Genomic DNA, 16,919 nt, shown 5'->3' on the forward strand with positions numbered 1-16,919 from the left:
CCCTTTCAACTATCACAGGGGAAGGGGAGTAAACGCAACATTGGCTATTTTGAATTGAACCCATATGTATATTTAACACTAAACACTCCCTCTATATATATATATATATATATTCTTCCTTTTACTTAACCCTCCCCTCAAAATGACACTTGCTAAAGTAGCAGTAGGTTCATTGATTTGAATTAGTATAGGCTTGGGAAGAGTATATGTTTTGCAATCATATCTTAAGCATAAGCTTTGAAAATAATGGAAGACCAAGTCATTTATTGGCAAGTATATCTGCAACTTGATGAAAACGGGAAACCTGCATAGTCTTGATTGTACCCACTTGATTTTATCTTTTTTTTTTTTTTATGATCAAGCAAAACTTTATTGAAATACACAAAAATCCAACTAATGGATGTCCATCTTAATAGAAAAAAAAAAATCTAACATTCTTATTATATATATTCTATAAAACTGATGCCCTAATTACTTGATCTCTTTATTAACATCAAATTCTACGACCTACTTAATTTCTACCATTACTGCAAAAGTCTTTCAACAATCACAGGGAAGTAAATACAATATTGGCTAAGTACAAGAATACAACATTACATTGTTTAGAAAGGTACTGGGATTAAGATGATGTGATATGTTTTCTAATTTTAAATTATGGTAATGTTAGAAAAATAAAATAAACCAAAAATCTTAATGTCACATCATTATAATGTGCATCATATCAAGGACACATCACAGCGAACTAAATGCCTCCTAAAAGTGATCTTGTGCCATTCACTTGAATGTCTACTTATGCAAAGTTGCCGTTGTTGTGTTTGATGCAGAGCACAACTTGTAGCTTACTGTTTTTCTTTCTTTTACTTAACACTCCCCCTTAAAATGACACTTGCTGAAGTAGCAATAGGTTCACCGATTTGAATTTAGTATAGGCTGAGGAAGATTATATTTTAGCAATTACATATTAGAGCATTCACATCAGTATGTGTATTTTATACATCCATTTTTACACAAAAAACCTACTTTTTCTATTTTACATATTCACTTTTACAAAACACCCACATCAGTTCATTTATTTTACAAGATATTTCAATAAAATATTCATTATACTCCATTTTTTTATTATTTCTCTCTAACTACCTCCCTAGTGGTCATACTTTTTTAATTTAAACTTAAATTTTAAGTAAACTACCAACACCAGTGGCTCGGCCAATGGAGCCGCTTGTGGTGGAGGTCTGGTGGTCAAACCACTAAAATAGTGTTTCTGACGACCGCCGCTAGATCGGTGTCTCCGCCCACCGTGCTGCTAGCACTAGTGGCCATACCATCAAAATAGTGGCTTCGGCGACAACCGATAGATTATTGTTTTCGACCATCATTCTACCATCAATGAAATATTTATGTGTGTCGTTTCAGGGTTATGTATTGAAGAGAGAGAGAGAGATATATATATATATATATATTATTTACTATTAGTATGATTTTAGTTATAAATAAAAAAGAAAAAAAAAAAAAGAGGCACCGATTTGAATTGAAAATTTTAATATAGACTTTAATAAAATTCCAAATAAAATCATGCTTGGTTTGAAAAAAAAAATCTCAATCATAATTCTTTTATAATTAAATTATATTTAGATATATTTACAAGTAAAGGAAGCTTCCTTTCCCCTCACTTTTAACCCCTACCACACATCTGACCTTCACTTTTATTTTTTCCTTTTATATCTCACAAAGTCCTTTCTCTACTTCCTCTCCCACAGTCACCACACATCGGATCCTCACTTTTATTATTTCCTTTTATATCTCACAAAACAACATCCTTTCTCTACTTCCTCTCCCACGGTCTGTTCTCTTTTTTTTTTTTTCTTTTTTTTTGATCTTTTCCTTTATTGTAGCTCAGCACTTGTTTCTCTCTTCTCTAATGGTAGCAGCAAGCTCTCCACGAGCAAAGAAAGCAGCAAGCTCTCCATGGCAGTGGTGATAGTAGCCTTGATTTGAGTTTGGGTTTGGGTTGATGGGTTTTCTGTTGAAAGTTTGATTTTGGGTTCTAAGTTGTTGAGTTTTCCATTGAAGGTTTGATTTTTCTTTGTTTTTAGTTGATTTTGTGATTGGAATATCATGGGTCTGGATGGGTTGTGGTGGTGGTGATTGAGTGGTGGTTAGGCGGTGTTGATTTTGAGTTAATTCTCTGTGCTAGGTTGCGGTGTTTGGTGGTGACTCTGGGTTTGGTGGTGGCACTGGCACCTTCTTCCCCGCGCTAGTTTGTTGCAGTTTGATAGAGGAGAGTGAAAAAAAGAATAAAAAAATCGGATACACATGAACAGTAACCGTGTAAATATACACGGTATACTGTTCATTTACACCGGCTGTGTATATTTTACACATCTTTACACCCACTGATGTGGGTGTTTTTTTGCTCAAAATGTGTAAAATTGGTCAAAATCTGTATTTTACACAATTATAAAAGGGCTGATGCGAATGCAAAAAAAAAAAAAAAAAAAAAGTAGAAAGGTGAACTGCATCCTTAATTAATAGATCAACTGAGCCTAAGGACACTCCTTCCACCAAAGCTGTCATGACCAGCTCTAAGTCTCCCTCTAGAACAGCATGGCAACTCCAATTTCTGACCCCAAACTCGAGAGCACGAGCCACTGTCAAAGCTTCAATTTCAAAGCTTGATAGGCACATGGAAGTTGCTAAGAGAGAGATTCAATAACAAGACCAGCTTGATTCTGGATGACAACCCCGATACCACTTTTGTTCTCATTTTAGAAAATAGCACTGTTGAAGTTTATCTTAAACTTCTCATTTGGCAAAGGCCTCCATGCAAAGCTAGGCTTTGGAAATTGGGGAGCTTTCGGTGGGAGGACAGCCTTAAATTCCTCCAGCCTTTCTCTTGAAACTTGGGCAAGATGATCAACATTGTAGCTAGGGAGATTCAAATGGACCTGATTTCTTTGGCTCTTTTTTTATTTTTATTTTTTTTAGAGAGTTTCAATCTATAGCATCCACTCTTGATGATAGCTCTTTATAATCAAACCAAGACACCAATCAGATTTTTAGTATAGGCAGGGATTGAACTCCAAATTTCTTTAGCTCTAGATGGCCTAGGCTATCATTGTGAAAAGTTATAAGTGTGCTTGTAGACTTGAGTACTTCTATTGTATTATAAATACAGTAATGATAATATAATTAAGTTCGTAACTAAATAAGTCATTTAATTTTGGCTTTTTTCCTAGTCAAATTCTTCACCTCATACTTTTTTTTTAATAGTAAAGGTGTAGCAGTTCTTTTCCTTTTCATTTTTTTTTAAATGTATTTATTATTAAGTTTGATAATTATTAAATGTTTTCACACATGTCATTGTTATAGGCTTTGATAAATGGGCATGTGTCACCATTTTCTGTATCCAACAATTTTATATATAAGGCATTGGCCACATAAAGATGTATATATAATTTATGATGCTTATATATGTACCGCCATATTTGCGTACTATTTTGTTGTGTGTCATGGGAGTTTGTGATGAGTAATTTTTATAAAAATTGTACCCTTTGACCTATCTCTTTAGTGATGGTGATAGCCTTTTGATGTTATTGTCTAAATTTGTTACTTACTTTATATATATTTTCTTAATTGCCCCCTTATTTTGGCCTTCAAATCCTTAATCTTGGTAGAAGATAAGCCAAGGTCAATAGACAAATTTTGATGGATAGGCATCATTCTCATTTCTCTAATAACATTGGCAACAAATTAGGAGAAATCCCAATCGAAAATTTAAAAGATTATTATGAAAATAGATTATTAAGTATGATAACATAAAATCAAACTCCAAGATGAACATAATAATTCGCAATAAAACAAATATCACATCATAAATTAAACCCTCACATAACATTTGAGATGCTTAAAAAGTAAGAGGCCCTCAATTTTGTAACGCAATTGTACCACCATCCAACACAATAGTTTTTTCTTTTATTTTATAGTATTGTAAACCTGTAATTGAACTAAATTATGTGGACATTTAGACTAGACCTTTGTAGTAATAAGGGTTTGCAAGATTGAGGGAATGGTTCACAATGTTGGTTTCGGTAGAGTTGGAATAGTGGGGATAGACGGAAATGTGGGCAATGGTGGTAGCGTTGGTTTTGGCAACATTGACAACGGAGGAAGCAAAGGTGGTAGCGTTGGCTTTGGCAACATTGGCAATGGAGGCAGCAAAGTTGGTAGTGTTGGCTTTGACAATGTTGGCAATGGAGGCAGCAAAGTTGGTAGTGTTGGCTTTGACAATGTTGGCAATGGAGGCAGCAAAGATGGTAGCGTTGGCTTTGGCAACGTTGTCAATGAAGGTAAAGGTGGTAGCGTTGGCTTTAGCAAAGTTGGCATTGAAGGCAAAGGTGGCAGTGTTTGTTCAGGCAATGTGGGTATGAATGGCAAGTTTGGTATTCTGGGTTGAGAAGATTGGAAAAGATGGCGAGTTGCTAGGGTAACATCAAAACTAAAGATAGATATTGTAATGAATAAAACTAAGATGAAGCACTTAAATGCCATCACTATTGGAGTACTTCTTCGTGTTACAAGACTATAACAAAAGAAATGTATGTGTTGTTAACAACAAAGTAGGAGGATGTTGTGTTTTAGGTGGAGTCACAATGGTGAGTGTTATATACTAGAGTTTTGATGATAAATATAACTTACAATTTATTTTCATTTACTGGCTATGAATATTAGATGGAAGGTTACTAATGCCTCTTTGAGTTAACCAAATTTTCTAATGCCTCTTAATTATAGTTATAAATGTATTTATAATTTTTAAATGTTTTTTGTTCTAAACCTTTAAGAGTTACGAAATTCATGAACTTTTTTTCATGTTTCGTAAGCTATCTATATAACAATTGTTATTAATAATGAAAAATAAATAAACCTTTTTTTCGATTAAAAAAAAAAAAAAACTTTAGTACAACTTGTTTTTCACAAACTGAAAATCCAACTAATGGATGTCCATCTTAATAGAAAAAAAAAAATCTAACATTCTTATTATATATATTCTATAAAACTGATGCCCTAATTACTTGATCTCTTTATTAACATCAAATTCTACGACCTACTTAATTTCTACCATTACTGCAAAAGTCTTTCAACAATCACAGGGAAGTAAATACAATATTGGCTAAGTACAAGAATACAACATTACATTGTTTAGAAAGGTACTGGGATTAAGATGATGTGATATGTTTTCTAATTTTAAATTATGGTAATGTTAGAAAAATAAAATAAACCAAAAATCTTAATGTCACATCATTATAATGTGCATCATATCAAGGACACATCACAGCGAACTAAATGCCTCCTAAAAGTGATCTTGTGCCATTCACTTGAATGTCTACTTATGCAAAGTTGCCGTTGTTGTGTTTGATGCAGAGCACAACTTGTAGCTTACTGTTTTTCTTTCTTTTACTTAACACTCCCCCTTAAAATGACACTTGCTGAAGTAGCAATAGGTTCACCGATTTGAATTTAGTATAGGCTGAGGAAGATTATATTTTTAGCAATTACATATTAGAGCATTCACATCAGTATGTGTATTTTATACATCCATTTTTACACAAAAAACCTACTTTTTCTATTTTACATATTCACTTTTACAAAACACCCACATCAGTTCATTTATTTTACAAGATATTTCAATAAAATATTCATTATACTCCATTTTTTTATTATTTCTCTCTAACTACCTCCCTAGTGGTCATACTTTTTTAATTTAAACTTAAATTTTAAGTAAACTACCAACACCAGTGGCTCGGCCAATGGAGCCGCTTGTGGTGGAGGTCTGGTGGTCAAACCACTAAAATAGTGTTTCTGACGACCGCCGCTAGATCGGTGTCTCCGCCCACCGTGCTGCTAGCACTAGTGGCCATACCATCAAAATAGTGGCTTCGGCGACAACCGATAGATTATTGTTTTCGACCATCATTCTACCATCAATGAAATATTTATGTGTGTCGTTTCAGGGTTATGTATTGAAGAGAGAGAGAGAGATATATATATATATATATATATTATTTACTATTAGTATGATTTTAGTTATAAATAAAAAAGAAAAAAAAAAAAAAAAAGAGGCACCGATTTGAATTGAAAATTTTAATATAGACTTTAATAAAATTCCAAATAAAATCATGCTTGGTTTGAAAAAAAAAATCTCAATCATAATTCTTTTATAATTAAATTATATTTAGATATATTTACAAGTAAAGGAAGCTTCCTTTCCCCTCACTTTTAACCCCTACCACACATCTGACCTTCACTTTTATTTTTTCCTTTTATATCTCACAAAGTCCTTTCTCTACTTCCTCTCCCACAGTCACCACACATCGGATCCTCACTTTTATTATTTCCTTTTATATCTCACAAAACAACATCCTTTCTCTACTTCCTCTCCCACGGTCTGTTCTCTTTTTTTTTTTTTTTTTTTTTGATCTTTTCCTTTGTTGTAGCTCAGCACTTGTTTCTCTCTTCTCTAATGGCAGCAGCAAGCTTTCCACGAGCAAAGAAAGCAGCAAGCTCTCCATGGCAGTGGTGACAGCAGCCTTGATTTGAGTTTGGGCTTGGGTTGATGGGTTTTTTGTTGAAAGTTTGATTTTGGGTTCTAAGTTGTTGAGTTTTCCATTGAAGGTTTGATTTTTGGTTTGATTTTTCTTTGTTTTTGGTTGATTTTGTGATTGGAATATCATGGGTCTGGATGGGTTGTGGTGGTGGTGATTGAGTGGTGGTTAGGCGGTGTTGATTTTGAGTTAATTCTCTGTGCTAGGTTGCGGTGTTTGGTGGTGGCTCTGGGTTTGATGGTGGCGCTAGCGCCTTCTTCCCCGCGCTAGTTTGTTGCAGTTTGATAGAGGAGAGTGAAAAAAAGAATAAAAAAATCGGATACACATGAACAATAATCGTGTAAATATACACGGTATATTGTTCATTTACACCGGCTGTGTATATTTTACACATCTTTACACCCATTGATGTGGGTGTTTTTTTGCTCAAAATGTGTAAAATTGGTCAAAATCTGTATTTTACACAATTATAAAAGAGCTAATGCGAATGCTCTTATGGACTAAGATTTATTGTGAAAATATTGTAGATTTGCCAACTGTCCTAATTTTTTATTTTTATTAGATGCTATGACAAATAATAAATTATTATCCACATCGTTGTGTCTACCTCTACCAAAACTAACACCACTCGTCTCTCCCCTTAGTTTATATATCTTATATTTTTACTTTGTACTCGTCGACAATTTACTCAAGAATATGATGGTGAGTGTGACAATTAAAGTGAAATCTTCAAAATACTGGATTTATTTTTTACATTTAGCATTAATTTTGGGACATTTTAGTTAGTTGTTAAGTTCGTAAAACTATTTAGCAATCTAGTATCTTGAGACTCTAAAACTCGAGTTTAATGTAGAACTTGAGTCTCTTAGACTTGAGTTGCAAGTGATGGTAAGCTGATGTAGAATAAAAATACACGTGGAACTTGAGTCTTTCTTGAACTCTTCAAGTTCACGTTCTTCTTCAAGTTCAGATTCCTCTTTTTCAGATCTGGATTTCTTCAGGTTCTTCTTCTTCTTCAGATCCGGTTTTCTTCTTCGGCTTCTCTGGATCTTCTTTAGATCTAGATCTTCTTCTCTTCATCTCCTTCTCCTTCTCCTTCTTCAGATCTACTTCTATGGAACTTGAGTCTCTTCAACTCGAGTTCCATGTAGATAAATTTTTCTATGCCAGCCATGGAATTCGAGTTTTAGAAGTTCGTTTTTTGTCACCGAACTTGAATTTCTAAAACTCAAGATGCTAGTTTACAAAATAGTTTCAAAAAGTAAATACTATTTTTTTTTTTTTTTTTTAAACTCGATTCCTATTATCGATACTAGCATTTGACATACATATTGATTATGTTTTCGAGTCACTATGGACGAAAGCTAACAAAAAGCAACGTCTATATCAGATGATGACTCCTCTTCCATTTTCGATTACAACGAATTTGCATCTTCAAGCGGAGATAGAATCTTGAACCAAAATCCAGTGTCACCATTTTTGTAAGATAGCATGAGCAACTGTCGAGGATTCTTCTTGACTTATTCTATTTATAAATAGGAACTCCCTCAAGAAAACTTTGTTTCTTCCATCAGATGTGTCTCTATTCTTTAGCTGTCTTGCAGTTGTAAATAGTAACATGAATAGGATAAGACAATGATTTTTATGAAGAATGAAGAAGATGCTCAGCTTTGGTTTTAACAATGGCTACAAACCTACAACCTTAAAACCAAGCATCTCATTCCTTTCGGATATACCATATGCGCTTGAAACTTAATTGATGTTCTCCTGGATTCACCACTCTTTGTATTCTCGTATATTCATCTTAACTTGACCTGTTCAACTGTAAAGAAATTTGGTCATGCAAGATTCAGTTCTATTTTCAATTTTTCTTTAACCTTTTGTTAACTTACTAAAAGTTTTAATTTTCTGTGGTTGCCCATTTTCCACACATTGCTTACACCTTAAAAATCTGAGACCAAAAAGTGAAAATAGAAAGATTCTCTAATACTTCAACAGATGATGATGACTCCTGTGTCCTCTTGCTGTAGCCTGTATTTACTACAATAGTATGCATATCAATCTTCTTATACTGCATTTGTTTTCTTTTCCTCTCTAAATTTGACAAAAATAATTGTAACTCAAGTAAAGAGTTTCGAAACGATTAACTATTTCCATGGAAGCACAGAGGGTGGTAGTGATTCAGGGTGCATCAAGAGAAGTTAGTTCAAGCGCAATCAGGTGGGCACTGCATGGCTTATCACTTAAGCCTGGAGATAAGCTCACCCTCCTTGCAGTCATTCATCAGGTTAAAACCCCAAGTACGTTATCTATCATGGGAAGCAGAAAGCTGTGTAAGCATTCTTGTTTTTATCTCCTGAAAGGAAGGAAAAGGAAGAAAAGCAAATCAACTAAAAGAATAGTAATAGAATGTATAGAGTTCTGTCAGTAGTTTAATTAATTACTCTCTTACACTTCTTTTCCTTTCTTTTTTAGTGGGGTATGGAAGCAGAGTGGACTCCAGTTCAATGTTCGGAGCAAATGAGAGAATCATTGGCAGGGAAGTAGCTGGGAAGAAGAATGAGTATCAAAACCACAGAGAACTTGCTGAGATTTCTAAGCTGTATGAAGCAAAGCAGGTACTGTTGAGATCAACTACTAGAATCTAAGTTTTAGAACTTTAAAATGTCACTAATATCATATCATACAATTTTATGGAAATAAATTAAAGGCCAATCAATATCATTGGGAAATTCAAATATATGAATTTGATTTTGCAATTATAGACTGCTCATATTCAAATTCAAATATATATACAATGACACCTAGCTAGCAGATATGATTAGCCAAATTATAATCAGTAGTCTCATGAAACTCTCCTTGCAGGCAGAGAATGACAAGAGTATAAGTTGCCTTTAATTAAATATAAGTCCTGATAAAATAAAATGAATTGGTACTGGAAAACATAGGATAAACCTCATGCAACAATTAAAGGAACTAAACTATTTAATAAAATATGAAGAGACAGAGGTGCAGGAGCAACGTCTTTTTTCTTTTTCTTTTTTTAAAAACGGATTTTCTAAGAAATATTTACTTACAAATTTATCAATCATTTCCAAGTATATCAATAAGTTGCCTAAAATCCCCATAGTATTGCTGAAAAATTTTAAGAGTTTTCCATGATTTTTCCTTCATTTCCCCCAAGGTTTTGCCCAGAAAAGGACAGGCCCCAGACAATTGGCTTCGCACCTAAAACTGATTTTGACGTGGCTAATAAACTTCAACTTGCTTCAATCAACATTTTCAAACATTTGAATATTTTGTTGTTGTAGTACCCACCCCCCTGATTTGGCAAGGTTCCAATATATAATAAATGCACCCATTCAGTCTAACCATGGCCAAACAAGATATAGAAAGGAAGAGAGACTGTCATTTTGTGATAGAGAGAGGCACTAAAACTTCCACACGTTTCTACTAAGGAAGAAGGCATATCTTTGGAGAACTTTTTCCAATGCACTTTCATAGTTCATAGCAACTACATGCGAGTAGTCCACCTTCTAGACCTTACTGACACTAATCAATTAAATTAAGGTGGGTTGGTTTCAGATTTATGAGATGCATCTGAAAATAGAAATGGGAATATATGGATGCTTCTGAAGGATAATCGCTCTGAAAATTCATCATGTATTCAAGCCAGAGTGAAATATCAAGCTGCAAGACGGCCAATTTCCCTTGAAAAATAAAATAAAAAAGTTAATGAAATTCAGCAAAGGAAAGCAGCTTTGAGCTTGTGATTCAATAGGAAAACTAAATACGATAAACTAGATGGCGAGACAAATAGGAGTCATTATGATATGGTTGTCTCATTTCAATCAAATTTGAAAGAGAAATCTATAGCAGAAGTAAGACAGCCGATTGGTAGATTCACTGCCTAGAAATATCTAAAAATTAAGTACTAGATGTAGAAGATCAATGTAATCAATTAAACTAGAATATGACTCTCAATAACTTTCCAAAGTCAGATGGATCAAAGATGACAGAAAATAAAGGCCGTGAACTAAAGAATTCTGAACATTATATAGACTATGTCACACTGTTTCACTAAAATTTCATAATGATAACTAGCCATCCCAGATAACACTTGTTGTAGAAGGTTTGAAGTATACATGTTACCAAGTCATCATCCATGTATTATTAATAATAAGGCAGAAAATATATATAACATTAACAATATAGTTGGCTCATCCTCAGGGTAGATTTAATAAAAATTTATTCATCTCAATTCCCCAAGTATCCCAAGTGTTACATTCAAGCATCAAATTAAAATCATTTCAGAGAATTTTTAAAGAACTTATGGTCATTCCATCGAGCAGCTCTTATGCATCAGTCCTTTCACTAATTGAGATTATGCTTATTAGTAGCCTCTTAAGCAGATTAAAGAGTTGAAAACAATAAGTTTTGATATGACATGAAATGAAATTTGGAGAGTTAATGAAATTTTATGCATGCAAATCTCAGGTTGAACTTGACATAGAGGTGGCCACAGGACCTTCACCTAAGGAAGTCGCTTTAAAAGCAGCCGTAGATATAAAAGCAACATGGGTGATACTTGACAGGTTAAAAAAATCAAACCATTATGTGAATCTTTTAGTTATATAACAGTATGGACATAAGTCATGACATGGAATTACAGCTGCATAAAGAAAGCCAAAACAGCAGAATTTTGCACTGCTCAGGTTCAAGTAACATAAATTGTAGTTCCTGCTTCACTCAAGCTAAGTTAGCCGCAATCTAGTTATCACATACAATGATCCTATAAAAAAGTTTTAAAACATAAAATGGGAGCCCCTGGGGGCTTATAAGGGAACTATGAGGATTAACACTCCTTTAATCAGCTATTTTTCAGTCGTCGAATAATAAGAAATGAATGTGGACATTGAATGAGTGTAGATCAATAATTTTTTACCATTTTCTTGCAGACTATCTCTACAGATTTCCTTAAATTGTTTTCACTATCTATTGTGGTAATTTTTATCTTCAGGTCAAATTACATTTTGTTGCATAGACTTCAGGCTCAATAGCCATCCAGTCCCAAGTTTTGCTTATAAGCCTTTTCCAAAGCACCTAAAAGTCTATACTTGTTTGCATTAATATACTCAAACTGTGTGTGAACTATGCAATCCAAATTGAATTATATGCGCATATACAATTTTTATAAACAAAACAATATCATATTCAAAATATCAATTCACTAAGGAAGTTGGATAAAATAATGAAAAATAAGGGACATGGGAAAAAATAATATTTCTGTTGAATAATGTTGATGTAGAATTAAAATACAAGTATTTGAAGGCACCACATAGTGATTGATCTAAATTTCACCTGTGGAACAGGCAGATGAAGAAAGACAAGAAATACTTCCTGGAAAAGCTTACATGTGGAATATAGAGAATGAAGCGTAACAACAGCATTGAACAATTTAGAGGCCCAAAAACAATACGAATAGACAAACTCTCTGCACATGTACAACATAACAACCAAGTAATGTATGATGAATTATTACCAGGATTTCTAGATGATGAAGATCTTTTCAGCATAGAACTTTTGCCCAGATGTAAGTATTAACTCACTTCGAATATTCTAACCTGGTTATGAGTTCCATAGTACAGGACTTATTTCAATCTTTCCATGAAAACTCATTGATAAAGTACTGAAAGAGATAACTTTATTTAATGAGTCACTGTCCCAAACAAGGGGGGAGGGCAAGATTCAAAATAATAACCTTCATTTCGTGATATGTGATTCTATGTTGATTGAGCTACCCTTTGGCATTCAAAAGAAACAAGTTTATATAAATTTACAACTGAATTAGTTGTTTCCTCTGTCTATGTTGTGGAAACACACAAAACAAGAAAAAGCATTGGCATCAGACATGATTTTTTAGTGAACATACATCTATAGGTAACACCAACAAAAATCTCATATCAACAATACATACTAAAACCATACTCACAAACTATCACAAAGCTCACAAATATAAACTAACTAATTCCCCAATACATCAACAAGTGCTCTCACACTAACACATCTTACTTTCACACACAGACACACACAACACAAAAAAAAACTAAACTACCACTCTATTTATTTGGACTATATCAATGTGGGACTAACTCTCATAATAGGGAATTATTACACATCCTTATTATTCTTTTAATCCACGTTGATTTCAAAACTAACAAGAAAACCTCTAACTTCTCCTCACTTGGACTAGACTCAACAAATGTCCAATTCCAGCCCATGAGGTTTTTTCACTAGTACTTTTTTGGACACCCCCTAGCACCCTTTTGTGGATTTGGGTGCTCCACTACATTCCAACAAGAAATACGATCAATTGATCCAATAATGATTGAAATTCTCAGTCAAACTTGGTTTCATAATCATGTTAGTTACATTCTTCACAAATCTCATTCTCATCTATCTATTATTATCTTCCTTTGCAATTTTTTAAAACCAAATTCCTCTCAATCTTTTGCTCCATCATTCATTCCATACAATCCACATTTAGATGTGTCACCAATCAACTTTTAAGATTCTTGTAAGTTTCCTCTCCCTTCAATATCACCTAAACACCTTAGCTAACTTTCATATATCAACTCTTGCAGAATATCCCTAACCCAGATAACCCAACTAGCTAAAGAACCATATCTCTTTCATATTCAGATTTATGTCACATATTATTCAAATTCTTCATATTCCCATCCAACATCTTATTTTTAACCTCACTTATTTCTACATCTTTACACTCCATATTATTAGCCACTGTGATTCTTCATCACAAGTCTTGTAAGTGTCAAACCACTCTCTATTCTAACAAATGTGAAAGAAGCAAGCAAAATCTAAAATACATGAATTTTTAATCGAATATGTACCTATAGTAACTATATGAATATCTCCACTATCTTTATCCTCACCATCTGCCTAAGTTTTTGGAAAATCTTCAAATTCAGCTCACAACTTTTGATAACATAGGGAACCTATGAGCAATGCAAAATATTTACTTTGATCCATGAGCAATGCAAATCAAAATATAAAACTATCAATCATATAGCTTACATTTTTTTTTTTATGATAACATAGGGAACCTTGCTAAAGAAGAGCCCTTTGGACATGCCTCTAGCCAGTAAAATATGGATTACAATTAGACTCACAAACATAAACTAACCTAAATCTCTAATAAACTAAAGGTGCTCTCACACCGACGTGGGACAAAGTTTTGTCTTCTCTCACTTACACACACACAACAACAACAACAAGAACAATAACAACAAAAGCTACAATTCACTCTATTTATAGGGCCTCACAACTCCTATTTCTCTTCTTATCAATATGGGACTAACATTCTTAATGAGAATTATTACCTCAATATCATTCTTTTAATCAACATGAGATTCCCAAACAAATATGGAAACCTCTAAAACCTCTAGACTTATCCCTCATGAGCTGGAATCAATAGCTTTTTTCCTCTTAATAACCATCAGCTTTTAGGTCAAACAGAAGCTGATCAGGAACAAGAAATGACCAAGAGAAGCAGCACTGGGGTTTCAATGAAAGCATGGAAAGCTGAAGAGGTGTGTGGATTTTCAACAGGCACTATTTGCGAGAATAGACAACCAGATAAGGGATGGAAGAGGGAATTCACATATGCAGAACTCCAAGCTGCTGACAGATGGATTTCAGATGAGAGTTGTCTTTCTGTAGGTGGACTTGGACCTACATTCAGAGGTCAGCTAGAAAATAAGTTGAAAATAATAGTTAAGCAACTCAAAAATACTTCTCAGGGACAGAAGAGCTTTGACTCAGAAGTCCATGTACTTAGCAGAGCTAGGCATGCGAATGTGGTCATGCTATTGGGATCTTGTGTTGAAGAAAGTCACATGCTGCTCGTATATGAGTATGCATGCAATGGTTCTCTTGACCAATATATATCAAGTAAGCAAAAGCTTTTTTTTTTTAAACAAAGTTTTCTCCAAAATGGTTTGGAGGAAAGTTCCTCAAACCCACTACGTGGGAACTCAAAACATTATCCACGTGCACCTTTAGTCACATGACCTACTTAAATAGTCATGTGACTTATTTAAATAATTTAATAAATTATGTGATTTAATACATGCTAATGGTCTTATAAAACGCCACGTTATGAGTTGAAGGAGATTCCTCCAAACTAGTTTGGATGAAAACTGTCCTTAAAAAAAATTGAAAATACAATTCTTTGTTTATTATTTTATATGAAGTACTTAATCCTTGGCAGTTAAGTGATTATTTGATGCTAATGCTAGATGAAATTCATGCCAATGCACAGGACAAAGCTCCACACCTCTGATTTGGACTGATAGGATAAAGATAGCGCTGGGAATTTCCAGAGGTTTACATTACCTACATGAAAACAATATAATTCATGGAGATATCAAACCAAATAACATTCTTCTAAACCATGATTTTGCACCACTGGTAACAGCTTGAATATAAATTATTAAGCTTGTATCAGACTATATATTTGGTATATACACAAAAAACAAATTTCAAAAATCTCACTTTTTGTTAGCTTGGAGGTTCTGGGCTTGCAAGAAAACACATTCAAAACAGATCACTTCACCAAAGACAAAATTGATGGGACTTCAGCATATTCAGCACCAGAACATGCAGAGAGTGGGAAACTGTCCACTAAGACAGATGTTTACTCCTTTGGGGTGGTTCTACTAGAGCTGATCACAGGCTGGAGGACCAAGGATAAGACGCTAGGTAAAAAATGTCTTGTAGGATGGGTAAGAACAAAAATACCAATCATTTATACTTCTAGAAGAAACTTCTAGTAATTAGCTTACCAGAAAGTAGAATGAATAATAAGATGATGACTTAAGACCATCTTGAGAGAAAAGTTTCAACTTGCCCATATTATATACTACATCTTATTTCCAGTCGGGTCACAGTATTGTCCTTAATTCATTTGAAATCTGTTGTTGGACATCCAACCATGCTGATTGTAGCGTGTCAAAGCTTAGCATCACTACAACCTGGCCTGGTGTTAACATCAAGGGCCAACAAGAGCCTTGTAAAGAATTAGCACTATCAATTGAGTTTGTGCAAGCTCTTTATCTTTCACAAAAATGGCATATGTCAAACCACAATCATCCAGAATGGCATGTTAAGGTTTTCAATTGTGTCTTAAGTTCCTAACTAGCCATTCTTTCTTCTTCTTCTTTTTTTTTCTCTCTTTATTCTCAGAATGTATACTAATCCACAAGAAATTATGTAGATGTGACCGTTGTTGTTTGTAGTTGAAAAGACTGTATAAATACTCTCTATATATAGGTATGTATTTATCCAAATACATTTTTTATGCCAATTTCTCTATATATAAGTGTGTGTGTGTGTGTGTGTGTTTGTGTTAAATATGATAGGTTTAACTTTATCAAGTTAAAAATCCAAGTGTAGAATATCAGAATGTGCAAGAATTACATTAGGAAGTGAATGGCAAACTGAATCAAAATACTCTATTTTGATCTTGATTCTTTCTACCACGATGCATATATAGAATCAGAACATTTCTTACACCCTAACTAGATTGCTCATACAAATTTTATCTCACATATCTGCAGGCAAAACCCCTTCTCAAATAGAGGAAGTACCTGCAGTTAGTCGACCCAAAATTGGCAACTCCCATGATTTCCACCAGCTTCTCAGGATAATTCAAGTAATAGAACAATGTCTCAGCAAGAATCCTAAGAAAATATTATCCATGGATCAGGTGACACTCAAATATGTAAGACTTGTATTCATGGAAAACTGCAAGGTTATTTCAAAGACCTTTGAGGTTTTAGCATCTGAGATGACCATAATTGTATAAGATAGCCAAGTTAATAAATATAGAACTTCAGAAAGTAGGGAGCTTTGTTTGGTGTAATAATAAAAGTCCTGGGCTGTGGGCAAAAGTGAACATGTTTAATGCTTAAAAGTGGTCATTTCGAACCTGCAGAAGGCTATACCTTAATCCAAATCTCACCTCCCCAGACCCTATTTTGTGGGACCAACACAAGGCAACAACCTTTGCTTCACTTTAGAAGGTTTCTTATGGATATAGAAAAGAAAATATGTCTGGTGCCAGCAGATTTTTCCACATGCTCTTATGTTCATGAGTCTGAAACAGCAATAAATGCTCAGAACAAGAAGGGGGGGAAAAAGACAACAGGGCAATAGATGCTCAATTAGAAGTGCCGCTGTATAAAGGGATGTGTGTTGAAGATCACCTGAAGCTTTAATTACACACTCACGAACATAGCC

The 16,919-nt window shown here is 34.0% G+C and overlaps 1 pseudogene; it reads left to right on the plus strand.

Moving 5' to 3' along the window:
• Window positions 1-8,754: 8,754 nt before the first annotated feature.
• On the plus strand, window positions 8,755-16,485 carry LOC112033058 (probable serine/threonine-protein kinase PBL8; annotated as a pseudogene).
• The last annotated feature ends 434 nt before the right edge of the window (window positions 16,486-16,919 follow it).

This window comes from Quercus suber, unplaced genomic scaffold, assembly GCF_002906115.3.
Source record: "Quercus suber isolate HL8 unplaced genomic scaffold, Cork oak 2.0 scaffold_534, whole genome shotgun sequence".
Lineage (NCBI taxonomy): Eukaryota > Viridiplantae > Streptophyta > Magnoliopsida > Fagales > Fagaceae > Quercus > Quercus suber.